The sequence below is a fragment of the Lissotriton vulgaris genome, chromosome 3_2 (assembly GCF_964263255.1).
Source record: "Lissotriton vulgaris chromosome 3_2, aLisVul1.2, whole genome shotgun sequence".
Classification (NCBI taxonomy): Eukaryota; Metazoa; Chordata; class Amphibia; order Caudata; family Salamandridae; genus Lissotriton; species Lissotriton vulgaris.
In genome coordinates, this window is record NC_141690.1 from 278,302,690 (window position 1) to 278,325,086 (window position 22,397).

At 48.0% G+C, this 22,397-nt stretch overlaps 1 non-coding gene across 1 annotated transcript; it reads right to left on the minus strand.

Moving 5' to 3' along the window:
- Nucleotides 1-19,678: 19,678 nt before the first annotated feature.
- Nucleotides 19,679-19,751, minus strand: TRNAR-CCG (transfer RNA arginine (anticodon CCG)). Its single transcript has one exon. It is a non-coding gene; the product is annotated as a tRNA-Arg (tRNA).
- Between the last annotated feature and the right edge of the window lie 2,646 nt (nucleotides 19,752-22,397).

The window sequence follows — 22,397 nt, forward strand, 5'->3', positions numbered from 1 at the left end:
CTCCTAACCCACGCACACAAAGCGCTCTACGAAATCGGACCCGAATGCCTCAACACAAGACTGTCCTTCTACACCCCCACCCGCCAGCTACGATCCGCCAACCAAGCCCTTGCCACTGTAATTCCCCACCCCTCTCCAAGCGCTTTGAGACCCTTTGGGTATGTAGCGCGCTATATAAATTTATTGACTTGACTTGACTTGACTTTCTTGAAAATCGCTAATTTTGCGATTTTCTGAAATGCGATTGCATTTAAGGAATCGCAGTTTTGCGATTCCTTAAATGCAATGCATCATTCTTTAAAAAATTGCGATCTTGAAGATTGCAAGTGCAATTTACCACGAGGTTGAACCTCGCGGTAAATTGCGAAAAATGTTTAAAATGGTCAAAATCACATTTCAAACAATGTCATGTTACAGACACACATGTCCTTAGGACATGTGTGTGTGAAACATCCATTTAAAAAAAACATTTCAGGGGTGCAGGGGGGGGGGTCCTTTGGACCCCCCCTGCACCCATGGAATGCATCAACATTATGCGAATTCAAAATTGCGATTTTGAATTCGCATAATTTTTGCGATTCGGTAAAAATTGAGATTTTTACCGCATCGCAAAAATTATGCATTTTCTGTGATGCATCCCGTTTTTCGAATCCATATTTGCGATTTGGTAAAAATCGCAAATTTGGAAACGCAAAACGGGAGTTTGATGCATGTGGGGGTAAGTCCCATACGAGAGTGCACAGTAGTTCTGGTCGACAAAAGAGCTAGGGGCAACGCATCAGGCCAAGCAAGACCCGTACTGGCTTGAATCTTGGCCAGCTTAAGCTTGAGTGTACCATTGTAACACTCAACCAAACCCGCTGACTGTGGATGGTTTGCCGCATGGAATTTTTGTCTAATACCAAGACCAGAACATACTTTCTGCATAATCTGGCCCACAAATTCACTTCCATTGTCACTCCAGACAATGCGCGGCAAACCAAATCTGGGGAAGAACTCCTTAATCAATACTTTAGCAGTTGACAGAGCAGTGTTATCTTTCAAGGGGTAGGCCTCTATCCAAAGGGAAAAGGCACATACCACCACCAGAACATACTTGAGGTTGTTGCAGCGATCCATATGAATGTAATCGATCTGCAACACTTCAAAAGGATATGACGGGGGAGCAAAATGACCTGCCGGAGTTGGGGTACCCTTTCCTGGGTTATGCATTAAACAAACAATACAATGCTTAACCACATTTTCTGCACATTTCGGAATTCCTTCATTCTGCCACACAGGAGCCAAAAGCTTACTTATGACTTTTGCACTAATGTGGGCTGGACCATGAGCTATAGTCACGACCGGTAAAACATAAGCATCCGGAAACAACCATCGCTGATGTTCCGACAACTCTGTCCAACAACCCATCGAATCTAACATTCCCGTACCTTCTTTCCACGTACTCAATTCCTTTTCAGTAGCCTCTCCCTGAATCGTTTTCACACTCTCAATCGTGTCTTCACACATTCCAATTTCCCTAACCCAATTTCCAGGACCTGTCACATACATTCGACTAGTGGTGTTTCTAGCTGTAGTTTTCGCTACCTCGTCTGCAAACGCATTTCCACGACCCACATCATCTGTAACTTTCTTATGTGCACTGGACTTTATGATCGCTATTTGTGTAGGTAAGATAAGTGATTTAAGAAGTTCAGTCACTAACTGACCATGCTGAATCTTTGTCCCGTGGGAGGTAAAGAATCCTCTTTCCCTCCACAACTTACCAAAACTATGTGCAACACCAAAAGTGTACTGACTATCTGTGTACACATTCACTCTCTTTCCCTTCGACAACACATACGCTCTAGTCAAGGCTATCAATTCAGCTGCTTGGGCTGAATTATGTCCAATACGTGCCGTCTCAACAATTGTGCATAATGTGGTGGCAGCATATGCAGAAGTAGTTTCTCCATTCGGAAGCTTGAAACAAGAACCGTCCACCCATAGGATCCCATCCGGATCCTTGAGCGGAGTGTCCTTTAAATCAATCCTACCCTTTGTTTCTTCTTCTGTTCGAAGAAAACAATCATGCTTTTCCTGATCATCTTTCTCATCTGGGAGCGGCAACAATGTAGCTGGATTCAATGTGTTACATCTTTTGATATGTACATGGCTCTCTAAAAGTGTCAGCTCGTAACCAGACAAACGAGCACTCGTGAGATGCTGCGTCTTGGTTCTATTCAGCAAGGTATCCCTGGATGGCCCCCTCTGTGACCTCTGAGCCTCACCCTCTCTCTCAGAGTTCAGGAAGGGACTCGAGACCTGGCGGCTCAACTGAACAACTCTCAGCAGCAGACTTCAGTGCCTGGATACCCTCACCGTTGATTAGCCGTGCTTTACATATCCTGTTGGGTTGATTGATAAATACATATATGTACATTCATAAAGGCATAGGGTCACCCGCCCCACTCATACTGAGTCCCAGACAGCTGACCAGCCTTCAGGGGCCCAGAGGAGTAACTAATTTGTCCAGTTGAAGTGTTAAAAAACTTCCGCCCTTGAGACCCAGAGGAAAGCAAACCTCATTCACCAAAATCGTGAAAAGCAGCCTCTGAGCGCCCAAGGACTCCAGAGACTGGCCTCACATTACTGGATTTAATATTCAGTTCAATTTCTTGTATACTTCATTTGACAAGGGCCAGTGTTACATCATTTTTTCAGGGGCACACAATCTAAATTTAAGTTACTCTGTGATCAGTTTTCATGAGTGGTTCTTTGTGGCCATACAGGCCGGATACTTGTCATTAAGTGGTGCACACACTGAGTGGATCATTAGCAGCTGGCGACGTAGATATAATTCTCGCAACCAGAATATATTCGACCCTTAACAGCCTGCAGGAGATAAGTGTGTAGCGTCTTCCTAGCTGGGATACTTGCCAGAGACTATGCCGCACACAGAGTTCGGTATTACACGCATTTATTTGGCTGCGTGTAACTGCAAACTCAACATTCTGAAGCAACCTTCACTGCATTACACTCTAGCCATAATGTTATAGCTCAACGGAGTTCATCAGAAGCAAAAAGGGTTCCATCATTGTTAACTCTCAAGACACTACAAAGTGGATACTCTTTGGTGTAGGGACAAGTAATTGAAGAAAAGGCTGGTTTGAGGCCTTTTCATATTGGCCCTTTAGGTTTCCAGGGATGTTCTTTCTTTCTTTTTTCTTTTGGTATTTATAAAGCGCAGGCGTTCGCTCCGGAAGGAGCATCATGGCGCTATGAGTCCTGATTCCAGTCACAGAGTGAAGTGGGGGCGGCTAGATGGCGGCTTTGGACCAGTCGTCGGGGAGCTTGAAGATCCAGGTTTTGAGAAGTTTTCGGAATGGTTTCTCGACCGTTTGAAACCTGAGATGCCTTGGCATACCATTCCAGGCTTTAATGGCTAAGTTGCTTAGAGTTTTTCCGCCTTTGGATTTCAGATTGAATTTAGACAGAGTCATGAGGTTTTCTTGTGCAGATCTTAGGGAGCGGCACGGAGTGTAGTGGGGGATGTATGACGTTAGCACGCATACTATTACCACGCATACCATTAGAACGCGGTATTTACAACGCATACCGTTACAACACATAGCGCTTTGAGGTGCTGGATAGTGGTAAGTATAATTTTACATTCCAACTCCAGTTGCATACTATTACCACGCATACCATTAGAACGCGGTATTTACAACGCATACCGTTACAACACATAGCGCTTTGAGGTGCTGGATAGTGGTAAGTATAATTTTACATTCCAACTCCAGTCCCCGTGGACACTAGGGAAGGTGTTGGATATAAAATTAAAATTATTCCCTATCCTAGAGCGCCCCCCAGCGCAATGCGTTGTAATGGTATGCGTGGTAATGCCTGCGTTGTAAGGGTAGTGCGTGGTAAAAAATGCGTGCTAAACGTTGTATACCGGTTTCCAGACTGCTGACCCTGAAACTGTGGTGCACTTTGACCCCCAGGGGTCAAGTGTTGATTTAAAGGATGGTATCTGGTGGCCAGGACTTTGTAGATGATGGAGAAGGTTTTTAATTTAATGTGGCTGACTGTGGGACCATTCCAGATATGTAAGGATGAGAGGAATTAGGGGAAATAACCCGAAGCCAGTGGTTGTGCGGGCGGTGGCATGGATGGAGCACCTCAAGGAAGTCAATTTAGATCAAATAGTATAGTAATGTGGAATTGGCTGGGCGAGGTAAAGGTTCCATTCATGCAGAAGTCGCAGCGGGTGCTTAACCTGTCTTCATCACAATGGATTTGAAGATGAGGTCAGAGGCAATGCGTTATTTTATTTTTGAAGTTTTATATAGCGTGGACCACGTAAATCGCAGCACTTTGATGATTCTGGCTCACAGTGGGATAGGGTCTACATATAACATCACTCAGCAGGTAGAACACATGAAGAGCATATAGATATAAACATGGGCAGCGAGCATTGTACCCTGTAACCTACCTAGAAGAAATGGAGTGACTGTAACACAGGGTAAGTGGAGTTAGACAACTGGAATTTCATATTTCATATATATGTTATGGAGTGGTCATGCTGGACAAAGGCTCACTTTACTGATGAATATGCTGTGTGGTGATAATTCTTTCATCCTGTCCTTAAAGGTAGAGGCAGAGGCTGTTCTAACCACAAAGTGGACTGAATGAGGCTTTGTTGTTTTTGGAATGTCAGCATTTCCTGTGTGAGCCTTTTTTTGATCCTAAAGTTGAATTTTAGGTGTAGTCTGGGCCAACGCGCCAGCGATGCTCTGGCGATAATCTGTTGTAGTTCAATATGGGAGAGAAGCCCCGCCCAACCCCCTGCCCATATTTTCATTGGCTTGTGTCTTTGAGGCCGGTTACGAAAGCAGGCGGATCGTCACCGCCGGCCCGGGTGATGTATGTATTGCGACTTATATAGCGCACGTATCACCCGAAGGCATCAAGGCTCTTGCCTTGGGAACCCGTCCTTGCTTTTCCCTGTGAGATAACCCTTACTGGGCATCCCCAAGGTGAAAGCCAGGCATCCCGCAGCGGGTGGGCCGCCGTAGTGGAGATTAAGCAAGCTATTGCCCAGAGTTGCAGCGTGGGACCCCCTGATTAGAGTAGGCACCGAGGCGAGAATGATCGAGTCCGTGGACATTTTTGGGCTCAGGACCCTGCCGCGTCGGGAATTGAACCCTGGTCCCGGGCCAGACCTCTGCATCAGGGTCTTCCGCTCTAATCAGTGAGCCACACTCCTCCACTCCGCCAGCTATCGTGACAGCAAAGACCCCCCCGCCATATTATGATGGCTGGGGGGTCCGCAGCTGACGGAAAGACCGTCTACGGAAATCGGGTTTAATATGGTGGCGGTGTCTGGAAGACAACGCCATCCATATTACGATGCAGGCCGTGCTCATCCTTTCCGTGGCTGCATTGCCGCCGTGGAAAAGCTGGCGTTTCCTACTGTTGGGGGCCCGTTGCGGGTCCCCAGTGTTTTGGGTGGGTGGGGGGTGCACATGGGGGGGTACCTATTGTACCCCCCTGCATATACATCACATTGTGCTCAACACCCGCTCCGTCCACAGACACGCCGTCGAACTCTGGAACCTGCTCCGCACCACATCACCAGACATCGCCTTCCTCACGGAAACAGGGATGAACGCCTCCTCAGCGCCCGACATCGCCATCCCCATCCCGGACGAATGCAAGATCATCCGGAGGGACCGCGTGAATCAGACTGGAGGAGGCATCGCCATCGTACACAATCCGCATCACGATCGACTCCAGCGACACCTTCCCCGCCGCCGAGCACCTCCACTTCCAGATACACACGGACCCCAAGACAACCCTCAGAGGCACCCTCGTCTACAGACCTCCGGGACCAAGCACACAATTCAGCAAAGACATCACGGACTTCATCAGCACGCACGCCCTCCCCTCCACGGACTACATCTTCCTAGGGGACCTCAACTTCCACCTGGAATGGAATGGAATATGTTTTTGTAAAGCGCGATAGCTACCTGCAGGCGTCCCAGCGCTAAAACTGAATACGGAGGGGGTGAGGCAGGTCAGGGATTATTTCCTGAAGAGAAAGGTTTTTAATTTTTTACGGAATAACAGGATGTTTGGTTCTGAGCGGATGAAAAGTGGAAGGGAGTTCCAGAGCCTTGCTGCGTTGGTAGAGAACATTCTCCCTCCGCTTCTTTCTCTTTTGTATCTGGGGATGATGACCTGGAAGGCGAGAGAAGATCTCAGCTGCCTGTTGGGGTTTTAGGGAGTGATCAGGCTGTGATTAAGGACTGCTCCTTTCCTCCAGTAGGCACGGTGGGCAATGCACATGCTTTTAAAATTGACCCTGTCTTTTACCGGTAGCCAGTGAAGTGCTCTTAGGTCAGTCCTCACTGATTGCCGGCGGGGAATGCGCAGGAGGGTGCGGCCGCGCAGTTCTGAACCACCTGCAGTTTTTTCAGGGTGGATTCAGAGGAGCCTAGGTATAGGGCATTGCTGAAATCGAGCCGGGAGAGGATGAGACCCTGGACCATGATCTGTCTGGCCTTGAAAGGAAGGAGTGGTAAAATCTTCCGAATGAGTCTGATAATACCCATGCAGGATGCTGCTAGTTTAGTTGCCTGGTGGCCGAAAGTGAGGGCAGAGTCCAGCCAAATGCCCAGGCTCTTGATGGAATCCCTGGGCGGGGGGGCTGGGCCAAGTGAATGGTGCCACAGAGAGTCGATGGATTTTTGGAGGGAATTGCCCAGCACCATTAGCTCAGTTTTCTCTCCGTTGAGCTTTAGGTAGGACTGACTCATCCAGGTGCAGACTGCTTCCATACAGTTTCTGAGTTCACTGGGGTGGGAGGAGGGATGGGTAAGAGTGACCACCAGTTGCGTGTCATCGGCGAAGGACACGACTTGAATGCCAAAAGGGCGAATTATTTCTGCAAGGGGAAGCATGTAAATATTAAACAGTGTGGGGCTCAAGGACGAGCCCTGAGGCACTCCACAACTGAGGGGTTTACTGGGTGAGGAGGTGTTGCCCTCGCAGACTCTGAAAGACCGGTCCGAAAGAAAGGAATGGAGCCAGGCTGCTGCAGTGGATGTTATTCCGAGCTCTGACATTCTGTGACGTAAGATGTCATGATTCACAGTGTCAAAGGCGGCACTGAGGTCCAACAAAATAATGGCCGCAGTGCCACCCTCATCCACAATCTTTCTGGCACCTTCTGTTACTGCTAATAGTGCAGTTTCGGTTCCGTGCATGGGGCGGAACCCAGTCTGTGAGGTGTCCAGGGCATTATTTTCTTCCAAGAATTTGGTGAGGCATTGATTAACGTATTTTTCCGTAACTTTGGTGATCCATGGCAGCAGAGAAATCGGGCGGTAGTTTCCTGGGTTCGCCTGATCCAGGTTGGGTTTCTTCAGGAGGGCCTTAACTGTAGCTTGCTTCCATTTAGGGGGGACAATCCCTGTTGAGAGAGAGTTATTAATCAAATTCAGAATGGTTGGGAGAATGGTCGGCGTGACAATTTTTAAGAAGCGGGCTGGGGCTGGGTCGCTGGAGGATCCGGATTTTACTTGTAGTAATATGGGTTCAAGGCTGGCATGCTCTAAAGATGGAAAGATTTCAAGGAGGGAAAGGGGAGAGGGTCTGGTGTACTGCTGATCTGGGAGGGGGAGTGGGGAGGGGGGGAAGGAGGAATAGATTGTGGCTATTTTGTTATAGAAATAGTCAGCCTGTTCATTGCAGCGGGTTTGAGCGGTCAGAGGGTCTGGAGGTTTATCAGGGAGTTTGAGTAGGTTTTTAGCAATCTGGTAGATCTCTTTGGGCTTGGATGCTGCTTCATTGATCTTATTTTCGAAGTAGCTGGCTTGAGCTTTTTTTATACTAGTTTATAGGATTTTATAGACGCACGATATTCAGTTTTACTGCTGTGGGAGTAGTCGAGGCGCCACTTCCTTTCCAATCTTTTGCAAACTCTCTTGAGGGTGCGTAGGTCCTGTGAGAACCAAGGGGCATTTTTTGGTCTCTGTTTGGAAGGAAGGTCCTTAAGAGGGATGATAAGGTCAAGGGAGGTTGTGATCCAGTTATTGAAGTTGTCGTTGAGAGAATTGGGTCTGAGTTGTTCCGTGGAATAGAGGATTCCAGTGTGGAGGTCCACTGATTGGTATTAAGTTGGGACCACTTGCGGCCTCTACTAGGTGCGGAGGGGGGTAAGGGGCGGGATCCTACTGGTGCCCAAGTGAATGGGATCAAAGAGTGGTCTGACCAGGGAAGAGTGATGGGTGGGCTAACTGTGAGATGCATACAGTTGCTAAAGATAGGGTCCAGAAGGTGACCTTTTTCGTGGGTGGAATGTTGGACCAGCTGGGAAAGATCAAGTGCCAGTAAGTTATTGCGGAGTTCGATGACTGCTTGATTAAGGGGGTCGTCCAGGTGTACGTTTAGGTCACCTAATAGGGTATAATTAGATGAGGAGCATACACTATTGGCTATCTCTGAGGCAAGCTGATTTATAAAGTTAGTCGGGGAGCCAGGTGGGCGATAAATAAGGGTTCCCGAGAACGTGCAGGTGGGGGAGAAGTCCAGCGAGAAGGTGAGATGTTCGCAGCTGGCAAGGTTCGAGGGTAAGGAGCGGCAGGTATAGCGGTTTTTGTATATAATGGCTATGCCTCCTCCTTTTCCTACAGGTCGATCGACTCGGTGTATAAGGTAGTCAATAGGGAGGGCTTTAACGACATCGGCGTCAGAGTCAGTGTTGAGCCATGTTTCCGTGAGGAATATGGCATCAGGATCTTTGTCCGAGATCATCAGGGATAGTTCAGTGCCATGTTTGGGTAGAGATCTGCAATTAAGCAGAAACATGCGAAGCAAGGGGGGATGTGAGGGAGGGTGACTGAGGAACAAGCAATGCGGACAGTCGAAGAGTTGTGAGGTTCGGTCCCAGGACATGAGACAGCGATCGTCGGTGTGACCACGCAGTTGGTGTAACGTATGGGAGGAATAATAACTTAGTGGATTTTGACCAGCAGTTGGGGCCCCTGGTCCTGGTCGGGCACGGACGGGCGCGGACGGGCGCGGACGGGCTTGCCTTTGGTGCGCCTTCGGCGCCCCGCCGGCGCCGCCGCTGCGCCCGTCCGCTGCGCCTCCTGAGTGGGGGAATCATTAAGTAGTGGGTGTGCCTCGGGGTGGGCGGGGCCTAGCAAGGAGATCGGGTGCCTCACCTGAAATGGCGGACCCGGATGTTCGTTTGTGGCAGGGAAGCCAAAGGCTTTGATGGTTCTCGAGGGGGGCCCAAGAACCGCTCTAAATCAGCGGCGGCCCGACTCGTGGGGGTGAGTCCAGAGAATTGTGCTTTTATTTTCGATTCCGAGCAACTTAAAAATCGGGCTTTCCCGAGTGCACAAATTAAGATAAAGTGCTGTTTAAAATCAAGCAATAAGCAATTTATTCGTCCTTTCCACGTTGTCCCGGCTTTTCGCCTCATGACCACAACATACACCACCACACACACTCGTAATCATAACTCGTAAAACTGGAGAACAACAAGGACCGCAACACCACCACCCTGCTGGACAACCTCGCATACCTCGGACTCAAGCAACTGGTCAACACCCCCACTCACTACGCAGGCCACACGCTTGATCCCGTCTTCTCATCCAGCAAGCACATCACCTTCAGCCACTCTACCGGACTTCACTGGACCGACCACAGCTGCGTCCACTTCAGCTTCAGAAGAACAACGACCCACCACCACCCGCAAAAGGTTCCTCACAGGATCTGGAGCAAGATCACCGCCGAGCAGCTCACCACCTCCCTCAGCCAGAACCCGCCCGCAAGCACAACGGACCCCAACGAAGCAGCCCGCAACTTCACACAGTGGCTGACCGCCTGCACAGACGACCTCGCACCACTGAAGAACCCTCCCAGCAGACCCAGAAGCAAGAAAGCCACCTGGTTCACCGACGAACTCAAGGACTCCAAGAAGAACTGCCGCACCCTCGAGAAAGCCTGGCTCCTCAACCAGACCACAGACAACATGACCACCCTCAAACAAGCCACCCGCAAGCACCACCAGCTCATCCGCACTACCAAGAAGAAAACACTGAAGGAACGACTGGACAACAACGCCCACGACAGCAAGGAACTCTTCAACATCATTAAGGAGTTCTCCAACCCCAGCACCGGCAACAAAGACATCACTCCTTCTCAAGACCTCTGCGACTCTCTCGCCTCGTTCTTCCACCGCAAGATCGCCGACATCCACAACAGCTTCGGCCCACCAGCCACGCTCCCCACCGTCGAACCAACGCCCCCCACCGCCACCATCCGCACCCGGACCACGGTGACCACCGAAGACACAGCCCGCACGATGAACACCATCCACTCCGGATCTCCGACCGACCCCTGCCCCCACCACGTCTTCAACAAGGCCGACTCCATCATCGCACCACACCTGCGGGACATCATCAACACCTCCTTCAACACCGCCACCTTCCCGGAGAGCTGGAAGCACGCCGAGCTCAGCGCCCTACTGAAGAAACAAACAGCGAACCCCACCGACCTCAAGAACTTTCGCCCCATCTCGCTCCTCCCTTTTCCTGCCAAAGTCATCGAGAAGACCGTCAACAGAGAGCTGGCCGCTTTCCTCAAGACGAACGGATCCCTTGACCCCTCGCAGTCCGGTTTCCGAGCCAACCACAGCACCGAGACCGCCCTCATCGCAGCCACCGACAACATCAGAACCCTGCTCGACAACGTGGAAACAGCTGCCCTCATCCTCCTGGATCTCTCCGCAGCGTTCGACACTGTCTGCCACCGCACCCTAGTCCAACTCCTCAGCAACACAGGTGTCCAAGAGAAGGCTCTGGAATGGATCATCTCGTTCCTCGCCGGAAGAACACAGAGAGTCCACCTACCCCCGTTTCGATCCGAGGCCACCGAAGTCATCTGCGGCGTACCGCAAGGATCATCACTCAGCCCCACCCTCTTCAACGTCTACATGAGACCCCTTGCAGCCATCGCACGCCAACACAACCTCAACACCATCTCCTACGCCGACGACACCCAACTGATCCTCTCCCTCACCAGTGACCCCGCCAACGCCAGAACCAGCCTACACGAAGGGATGAAAGACGTCGCCGAGTGGATGAAGAACAGCCGCCTGACACTGAACTCAGACAAGACGGAAGTCCTCATTCTAGGACCATCGCCCTCCGCTTGGGACATCACCTGGTGGCCCCCGGCCCTAGGCAGCGCACCCAAGCCAACAGACCACGCACGTAACCTGGGCTTCATCCTGGACTCCTCCCTCTCAATGACCAGACAAGTCAACGTCGTCTCCTCATCAGGGCTTTAAGTGGGATGAAAAAACTGGGGGGTCTCTCAAAGGGGCGTGGCCTGTGTAATTAGGGGCGTGGCTTTAAATCACTTGCGCAAAAAAATCTGTGCTTAGCATAGTGTGCCGCCCGACTTGTAATTTGCTGTTTCCGTCATTGCATCCAGATATTTGATACAATTAACATCATACCTACAATAAGTAAGTAATATTGGCGTTGTCAATGGTTATTACTTGCAGAAGATAAATAAGCTGCAACTATAACTTGTATATAATATTGACAAACCTTCCAATTAAATCCTTGGTGACCCTACCACAATGTTGCTGCTCCTGAGTTTCAGAAAGAGAAGGGAAATCCAGAAAGAAAATGACTCTTTAAGGATTTCCCTTCCCCCACAAGGCTCCCCTGGCATGACGCCATGCTGTAACTTCTCTACTACTGAGAAGTAGTAAAGTGTGAGCAGCGCACATCCTTGTGCCTGCTGTCTTGAAACGGGTCTCTAACGGGCTTTGTTTTGAGCCATGGCACTTTTTTCCGGACTGCAGTGACAGCAAACAGCGGTCATTGCAGTCCGGGAAAAAAAACAGGCTGCCTGTGTTAGGGCTCAAAACAGAGCCCGATAGAGACCCGTTTCGAGGCCCACAGAATAAAACTGCCGGTGCTCAGACTCCTTAAGACCCGGCCCACTTAAAGTCCTGCTCCAACACCCTACGCACGTATGATCTTCCGATGGATCCCAACCGAAACCAGGAAAACGGTCACCCAGGCACTCGTCACGAGCCCATTGGACTACGGAAACACCCTCTACACCGGAACCTCAGCCAAGCTACAGAAACGACTCCAACGCATCCAGAACGCCTCCGCCCGACTCATCCTGGACATCCCCCGACTCAGCCACGTCTCCGGACACCTGAGGGACCTGCACTGGCTCCCCGTCAGCAAGAGAATCACGTTCAGACTCCTCACCCACGCAAACAAGTTCCTCCACGACCTGGGCCCCAAGTAGCTCAACGACCGCCTGACCTTCTACACGCCCACCCGCCAGCTACGTTCGACAATCCTCGCCCTCGCCGCCGTACCACGCATCCGAAGAGCCATTGCCGGAGGAAGATCCTTCTCCTACCTGGCGGCCAAGACGTGGAACTCCCTCCCCACCCACCTCCGGCTGACCCAGGACCATCTCGCCTTCAGGAGACAACTCAAGACCTGGCTGTTCGAGCAATAGCAGACCCCCCTTCCCCTAAGCGCCTTGAGACACTCCGGGTGAGTAGCGCGCTATTCAAATGCCATGATTGATTGATTGATTGATTAAGAGCACAACATGTATATTTTACATTGGGTGGGTGCTGCTTGCAGCACCGCCCGCTGTTATGTAAAATATACAGGGGGCGCCCGCCACACTGGCGCGCGCATCATAATTCGTATGGTGGGACCGCCGCAACTATGGCGGGCGGTCCCTTTTGTACTGCGATGGCGGGCGGACTGTGTCTGCTCGCCTCGTGGCCCCTTTGTCTGCTCGCCTCGTGGCCCCTGTGTCTGCTCGCCTCGTGGCCCCTTTGTCTGCTCGCAAGAAATGAAGCCAGTGTCTGGGTTCAGGGACCTGTCTTGTGTGTGGGCTATCTACCAGCAGTGTGTGGGTGTAGCCGTTCAGAAAGAAAATAATTTTTCTTTCTTGTTATCCCCTCACTCACCGGAGTTTCCTCACGGTGACATGCTTCATCATCGGGGTCATCCCAGTTCTCTACGAAAAGGGGCGTGCTGCGACTCTCGAGCTACGAAGGAGCACTGTTAAGTGAAGGACTATGTGTGGTGAGAGTAAGTGGAGTGGATGTGTGTGTGAGTGTTAAAAATACCGTGCTAGTGGGCCTCAATGTTTTATTCTGCTCCTAGACCGGTATGTTAAAAGTGGGGTTTGTACTGTGGACCAACCTGTGATGTCGGTTGGTTCAGTAACTGGTCAACATGTTTCACGCTACCCCTAGCGTTTCGTCAGGACCATACAGGGACCAGCCCTGTATAATACCACTCCTAAAAAAACCTAGATTCAGGATTCAAAGATTGAATTAGTGCAACAAAATATTTACAGTGATTGACGCTGTTCCAACTTGGTACACGCGTTGGTTTCGTTCAATGGTGAACCTGTAAAAGATATGAACAGAAAAATGTTAAAAACTACCTCGCCCCTTTCTCAGCCGAGATCGGGGTCTTTTAGTCCTTCAAAACGTGCAATTGTCCATGCACGTTCAATCATGCACGTGGTTTATATGGTGTAGGTTTTTGCCATACAGGGACGTGCATGCTTAGGAGTCTGTTGTCTGTCGGCGATTGACACTGGAAGTGAAACTACCGTGAAAAATCGTGACAGACATACAAAAAGTGACTATACAGATAACAGTGAATACACAGATCAGACACACAAAGGGAGAAAGTCTTGCCAATAATTACATTTGTTGGTGCAAAATGGCACATCATGGTCTCATAGGGGGGCGGTATCGCCTCGGTGGAAACAATGCTAAAAAGTTATTAAAGTTGTAAAAAACAGAGTTAGTATTCAAAAGTTTCTATTCTTCAGAGTACATTTCTCATGTGCTCAAGAAAGAGTTCTTAGGTCTGGATGGATAAAACTTACTTCCTGATCAGCAATGCCGCATAGTATTACCTAGCTGCTTCCCCTTGGACCGCATCTTAAGGAATGGTCCGTGGGTACTGGTTTTATAGGTATTGACTTCCGGTTTTAAGAGACTAGAATGTTGTAGCGGCCATCTTTGGAGGGTGTAAATCGACCTAGTTTGGGTCTTTTTACTATTCCTATTCTTCAATAGGCCTAGTCACAAGAGTACATTGTTTACATGGGGATTTTTACAGTTTCGTGTGGGATCTGGTTCTGGATTAAATGGCTTAGTAATGTCATCTATTTAAGACACCCCATGGTATGTCATCGTTCAGTCCTCTGGTATCCGTCTGAAGTTTGAAAACCCAGCGCTGTTCACGTTCGTGGAGAACTTTCTCAAGATTTTCTCTGTTTTTTACACATTCCAAGACAACCCATTTCAAATCGTTCGGGGTGTGATTCCTCTCGATGAAGTGGTTGGTCATTCGCGTTGTTGACTTCTTGCAGCGTATATTGCTTCTGTGCTCCACAATCCAGGTGCTTACTTTTCTTGTTGTCATGCCAACATAATGTAGGTTGCATGTGCATGTGATCAAATATACCACTCCGCTTGTGTTGCAGTTGGAGAATTCTCTGAGTTGCCATGTGGTGTTGTTGTTAAAAGTGATTTTTTTGGTTACTGAGGTTAGATGACATACGCTACAGTTGTTACACGGGTAGTGTCCGTTCGGAAGCGGTTGTAGTCTGTTTGTGTTTTCTGTTGGTTTTGGTCTTGTGTGTACCAAATAGTCCTTCAGATTTCTTCCTCTCCTGTGACTGAACATCGGTTTAGGGATGTTTAGCTCTCCACTATTCAGTATTGTCCAGTGTTTCTTCACGATCTTGCTCACTTGATCAGACACTTTATCGAAAGTCGTGATGCAGATTGGTCTGTCACTGCTTGAAGGTTGTGTTGTTTTTGGTTCCAGGAGAGCCTCTCTGTTGTTGTTGCTCGCTCTCTTACATGCTTTTTGTACCATTTTCTTCGGATAGTTCCTTTGTTGTAGTTTTGTGCTTAATTCCTCTGCTTGAGATAGATAATCTGATTTGTAAGAGCAATTTCTTCTTAGTCGGAGGAATTGTCCAAAGGGGAGGTTTTGTTTTAGGTGTCTTGGATGGAAGCTGTTAAAGGTGAGGAGACAATTTCTGGAGGTTGGTTTGTGATGCGTTGTGGTTATCAACAGTCCGTCTCTTGCCCAAATATTCAGATCCAGAAACACCAGATGGCTCCTGCTCATGGTGTTAGTAAATTTTAAGAATGGATCTTGATCATTTAGCCACTCGCAGAAGACCAATGCCTCTTCCTCGTTGCCGTTCCATATCAACAAAATGTCGTCGATATAACGTTTCCATAGCTTTATGTGGTCCATGTGGGGGTTGGTAGCAGTTAGAATTTTCTTTTTCTCTAGTTGATGGACATATAGTCCCGCTATGCTCGGCGCAAAGGTGCTGCCCATGCTAGTCCCATGTTGTTGGCGATAAAGGGTTTCTTCAAAACGGAAGAAATTTTCTGTGAGAGCTAGCCTGCAGCATTCCAATACCACATGTCTGGGTGCGTGATACATCCACTCCTCCTCAAACAGAACTTCCTCCAAGATTTCCAATGTTTCTTTGTGCGGTAAGCTCGTGTAAAGAAGAGGCCAAACGACTCAGAGAGCGAAAAACAAAACCGGCCAGCAGGTGCAATGGGCAGAACCCGTGGAAGTTTCGAAACGTCACACACGGAGCAAGGGGCCACCAGAACCATCAACGAGCAACCCCCAGATCTAGTAGTAAATCTATCAACTCTAACACTGACCGAAATCCAGAAACAAGTACTAAACAAAGGACTAGGCTTCATACCCACACCAACTACGGACAAATTCAGACTATGTGCAGAGCTAAAAGAGTTTCTGAGAAAATTAAAACTGCAGGTCTTCTTCAAAGACAATGAACAAACACAAACCTCAAACTCGGACACTGGACTGAAGAGGAAATCAACTTTTGTTCCACCACCTCAAAACCTACCAGTCGAATTACTGGCCTTCGAAAAAGCCGTGATGAAGGAAGTAAGGGAATTGGATCCAAACACCATAAGAGTCTTCAAGAACACAAGCAACTTGGAGTTCGAAGCGATCCGGGAACTATCAAATAACAACGCAATAACCATAAAACCGGCGGACAAGGGAGGAGCAATAGTCCTACAAGACACCGAAAAATACAGACAGGAATGTCTCCGACTCCTGGCCGATACAAGGAACTATATCATCATTAAAGAAGATCCCACAGAGAGAATAAGAATCAGTATAGCACACCTGATTGAGGAAAGTCTGGTGAATGACTGGATGGATAAGAAAGAATCCGAATTCCTAGTCAACACTAAACCAGTCATCCCATACTTCTACACAATCCCGAAGATCCATAAACGCATGGATGACCCTCCAGGAAGACCAATAGTCTCTGGTATAGGGTCTGTGCTAGAACCGGTATCAAGATATGCGGACGCCTTTCTCCGTCCCATTGTTCAGAAAACAGACACTTATCTGAAAGACACTAAGGACGTACTATGCCTTTTGAAGGAAACACCTTTTGACCCCACATCTAGCATTTTGATAAGTCTAGATGTGGAGAGTCTTTACACGAGCTTACCGCACAAAGAAACATTGGAAATCTTGGAGGAAGTTCTGTTTGAGGAGGAGTGGATGTATCACGCACCCAGACATGTGGTATTGGAATGCTGCAGGCTAGCTCTCACAGAAAATTTCTTCCGTTTTGAAGAAACCCTTTATCGCCAACAACATGGGACTAGCATGGGCAGCACCTTTGCGCCGAGCATAGCGGGACTATATGTCCATCAACTAGAGAAAAAGAAAATTCTAACTGCTACCAACCCCCACATGGACCACATAAAGCTATGGAAACGTTATATCGACGACATTTTGTTGATATGGAACGGCAACGAGGAAGAGGCATTGGTCTTCTGCGAGTGGCTAAATGATCAAGATCCATTCTTAAAATTTACTAACACCATGAGCAGGAGCCATCTGGTGTTTCTGGATCTGAATATTTGGGCAAGAGACGGACTGTTGATAACCACAACGCATCACAAACCAACCTCCAGAAATTGTCTCCTCACCTTTAACAGCTTCCATCCAAGACACCTAAAACAAAACCTCCCCTTTGGACAATTCCTCCGACTAAGAAGAAATTGCTCTTACAAATCAGATTATCTATCTCAAGCAGAGGAATTAAGCACAAAACTACAACAAAGGAACTATCCGAAGAAAATGGTACAAAAAGCATGTAAGAGAGCGAGCAACAACAACAGAGAGGCTCTCCTGGAACCAAAAACAACACAACCTTCAAGCAGTGACAGACCAATCTGCATCACGACTTTCGATAAAGTGTCTGATCAAGTGAGCAAGATCGTGAAGAAACACTGGACAATACTGAATAGTGGAGAGCTAAACATCCCTAAACCGATGTTCAGTCACAGGAGAGGAAGAAATCTGAAGGACTATTTGGTACACACAAGACCAAAACCAACAGAAAACACAAACAGACTACAACCGCTTCCGAACGGACACTACCCGTGTAACAACTGTAGCGTATGTCATCTAACCTCAGTAACCAAAAAAATCACTTTTAACAACAACACCACATGGCAACTCAGAGAATTCTCCAACTGCAACACAAGCGGAGTGGTGTATTTGATCACATGCACATGCAACCTACATTATGTTGGCATGACAACAAGAAAAGTAAGCACCAGGATTGTGGAGCACAGAAGCAATATACGCTGCAAGAAGTCAACAACGCGAATGACCAACCACTTCATCGAGAGGAATCACACCCCGAACGATTTGAAATGGGTTGTCTTGGAATGTGTAAAAAACAGAGAAAATCTTGAGAAAGTTCTCCACGAACGTGAACAGCGCTGGGTTTTCAAACTTCAGACGGATACCAGAGGACTGAACGATGACATACCATGGGGTGTCTTAAATAGATGACATTACTAAGCCATTTAATCCAGAACCAGATCCCACACGAAACTGTAAAAATCCCCATGTAAACAATGTACTCTTGTGACTAGGCCTATTGAAGAATAGGAATAGTAAAAAGACCCAAACTAGGTCGATTTACATCCTCCAAAGATGGCCGCTACAACATTCTAGTCTCTTAAAACCGGAAGTCAATACCTATAAAACCAGTACCCACGGACCATTCCTTAAGATGCGGTCCAAGGGGAAGCAGCTAGGTAATACTATGCGGCATTGCTGATCAGGAAGTAAGTTTTATCCATCCAGACCTAAGAACTCTTTCTTGAGCACATGAGAAATGTACTCTGAAGAATAGAAACTTTTGAATACTAACTCTGTTTTTTACAACTTTAATAACTTTTTAGCATTGTTTCCACCGAGGCGATACCGCCCCCCTATGAGACCATGATGTGCCATTTTGCACCAACAAATGTAATTATTGGCAAGACTTTCTCCCTTTGTGTGTCTGATCTGTGTATTCACTGTTATCTGTATAGTCACTTTTTGTATGTCTGTCACGATTTTTCACGGTAGTTTCACTTCCAGTGTCAATCGCCGACAGACAACAGACTCCTAAGCATGCACGTCCCTGTATGGCAAAAACCTACACCATATAAACCACGTGCATGATTGAACGTGCATGGACAATTGCACGTTTTGAAGGACTAAAAGACCCCGATCTCGGCTGAGAAAGGGGCGAGGTAGTTTTTAACATTTTTCTGTTCATATCTTTTACAGGTTCACCATTGAACGAAACCAACGCGTGTACCAAGTTGGAACAGCGTCAATCACTGTAAATATTTTGTTGCACTAATTCAATCTTTGAATCCTGAATCTAGGTTTTTTTAGGAGTGGTATTATACAGGGCTGGTCCCTGTATGGTCCTGACGAAACGCTAGGGGTAGCGTGAAACATGTTGACCAGTTACTGAACCAACCGACATCACAGGTTGGTCCACAGTACAAACCCCACTTTTAACATACCGGTCTAGGAGCAGAATAAAACATTGAGGCCCACTAGCACGGTATTTTTAACACTCACACACACATCCACTCCACTTACTCTCACCACACATAGTCCTTCACTTAACAGTGCTCCTTCGTAGCTCGAGAGTCGCAGCACGCCCCTTTTCGTAGAGAACTGGGATGACCCCGATGATGAAGCATGTCACCGTGAGGAAACTCCGGTGAGTGAGGGGATAACAAGAAAGAAAAATTATTTTCTTTCTGAACGGCTACACCCACACACTGCTGGTAGATAGCCCACACACAAGACAGGTCCCTGAACCCAGACACTGGCTTCATTTCTTGCAACTATACTCAGGAGGACGACCTGGTCTGTAGTAACCTCCTTTTCCCTCTACTCTGGTGCCCTTTGTCTGCTCGCCTCGTGGCCCCTTTGTCTGCTCGCCTCGTGGCCCCCGAGTCTGCTCGCCTCGTGGCCCCTTTGTCTTTCGTGAATGCTGGCTTCTGATTTTGTGATGAGCTTGTTAGTCGCTCCTTAGTACCGTCATTTGTAACCTCCCCTGGCTGCTGGCGCTTTGAAGGCAGCCGGGACAATGGTGGCTGCTTTGAATCCAATGCCATGGGTCTGGTATTGCACTTCAAATGTTTTTTTGGTTTTTTTTATCTCAAGATGTTGCTGTTTTCTTTTTCCGGGGGTATAAAAATATCGCGACGCGACCCAGGTGGGACTTGAACCCACAATCCCCAGCTCCGGAGGCTGATGCCTTATCCATTAGGCCACTGGGCCAGCTGTGGGAGACAATGGGTACAGGAAGCCTCATGGCTACTGGCGCGCGCTCGCACTGGACGGGAGCTGAAGGGGTCAGATGGAAACGAGGGCTGCCCGGGGGTCACCCTAGCGAAATGGAGGGGGTGGGGGGCATCTGAGGTCCCTAACCCGACGCATGGGCTTCGGACCCCGAGGGGGCCGGACCCCGCTGCAGAGAGCCGTGGAGGCCGTCGAACATGTCACCCTAACCCTGGACAAGGGCTAGTGAACACGGTGCCCCCCCCCCCCCCCTTCCAGAGGTACCCTCCTATCCCTCGCACACTCGAGAGGACATCAGGCAAAGTTACTCTAATACACTGACCAAGTCTTCCATTTTCATTTACTAATTCCTTAATCTGACGGACATGGAGAATTACAGATCCCAGGGTGCACTTCGGCAAGTTTTAGCAATGCCTGGAGTGAATTTACGGAGACAAAACTCTTCACAAATGGATTACTAGGTGACGTGCACAGTCACCTTGAGTCAAGGGTTCTCAGTAAACACAGCAGTGCCTTCTGGATGTTGTAGTCTTGTTTCTGTTCAATTGAACTAATTTGCGTAAACACATTGACGTGTAAACATAAAACTGAAATGTCAAACCTGTGTTCTAGTAAAACGGAGTTGTCTGACCACCTTAGGCACAGAGCCTCTGTATTTGAAGGGAGGTAGGGACACAGGCTAGGTTGCATATTTTGGAAAGGTAGGGAAGGGCAGGTGGTGGCAAAGGGTGAGTCCTGGGCATATCAGATCGCATTGAGAGATCTGAAGTTTCCCAGGTCCATGTATCAGTAGCTCTTCCATGAAGAGTTTTTTATTTGAGGCGCTTTACATGCTTTGATTTCATTCACTTACAATTGAATGAATCTACAAGGCCCAGAATGCCACTTAAAAGAGCCGGACTCAGTTTGCGGAGCTCCTCACACATGGATCTGGGAGACGCCAGGGCTCTCGGCATACGTTTCTTGGCATAACAGCAGCTGCTTGTGCGGTCAGACTGGCAGAGGGAGGTTGGAAGAGAGGGGAGAGGGTCTTCAGGGGGCATCATAGGTAGGATGAGCAGTCCCCGAGGTACCCCTTTTGGACTTTAACTGTACATATCATTGTTATCAGGTATGCTAGTCCAATTTGGCTTAGAATGCACCAAGACTACAACTCCCAGAATGCACTGGTATGTTAAATCAAAACTCTGAACTGGAAAAGCTGTGTCCTTGTGGCATGGAGTCATCTGGTCATCCCAGGAAGAGGCTTTTGATTGTGGCAATGAGGTCGAAGGGGATGACGCCAGCAGAGGGCGTGTCCTATGGAAACTTGAAATAGGTCGTTGTGTGGATGGATGTGCATTGCACAAGTCCTGTACCTTGTTTTTAGAAGGATGTGTTCACGTGATCATGAAAATGCCCCCTCAAAAGGGAAAGAGTGGCGCTGCCTGGAGAGCCTGACCCATTAGCCCACGCTGGATGTGGTGGGAGGAAGCGAGATGTGAAAGGCAGCTGGACGTACCAATGATGAAGAGGGCTGACCCAAAGCCAGTCGTGTGCTTATATATCTATGTATTTTTGTAAAATAAAATTCTAAAATTGTTGTATTAAAAAAGGTGCATTTTATTACAAATCAATAAAAACAATGTATAATTACACAATTATAGTGCCAAGTTTCAAGTACAATTTATAAAACTCATCAATAAAAAATACACAATTGTTTAAAAAGTATACACAAATCACAGTTGTTGAAGTTTCAATACAACAAACACATTGTTCGGGATTCCTGATTTGTTTAATATATGTTTTTATTACTTAATACTGGACATCTTTGGATTCATTTGGTTTTTTGAGTTATAAGGGAAATACACTATAGGGTTTCTTAACAGTTCAGCTCCTTGGGACCTTCCTAGTCTTTATGTCATTTGTGACATCAGTTCTGAGACTTTCCCAACAGCACTTTCAATCTGAAAAGTGAAACTACACTTCCCAGAATCCTGTCTGCCATGTGCTATCAAGGCAGGACTGGCTGAAGAGGCCATAAATGGCATGGGTTCTACTGACAGGTCATAGGACGCAACCCGATGTGATGTCATGAGGGGGTATTATGAGATGAACAGATACACAAGAACCAGAAAGATGAAACCCCAAAAACCCTGGCCTGGACGTGCTTGCTATGAAAGCATCGCTGCTCTGTCTCTTATAAATTGTCTGCCTTGTTACGTATTTGCCTCATCATAATAAGTACCCACAAAGCGGCCACTATAAACCTTAATCACGTTCCTTGAAAGCGCTTCATGCTCTATTTTTCAATGAGCCTTAGTTGTGTTTGTTTGTTTTTTTATTTAAACATTTGGTGGCCGTCGTCAACATTTTGCCTACATTTGTTTACAAACTCCTTAAAGAACCGTGCATTTTAATGCTGCCACAGCTGTTTCCCAGTGGCTATCCTGGTGTTAATTAGATCGCACACACAAGGGGAAGTAGCTAGAAAAATAAAATACACCCCACTTGAGCTAAACCTCTAAGCGCACTGAGCACGGGAAGCAAACAAACCTACCCTTCGAGAGACTTCTCTTCAGCTTTTCACCACGACAATCCATCTGTCCATCCGGCCTTTCACCTTTCCATCTAGTCATCCATCCA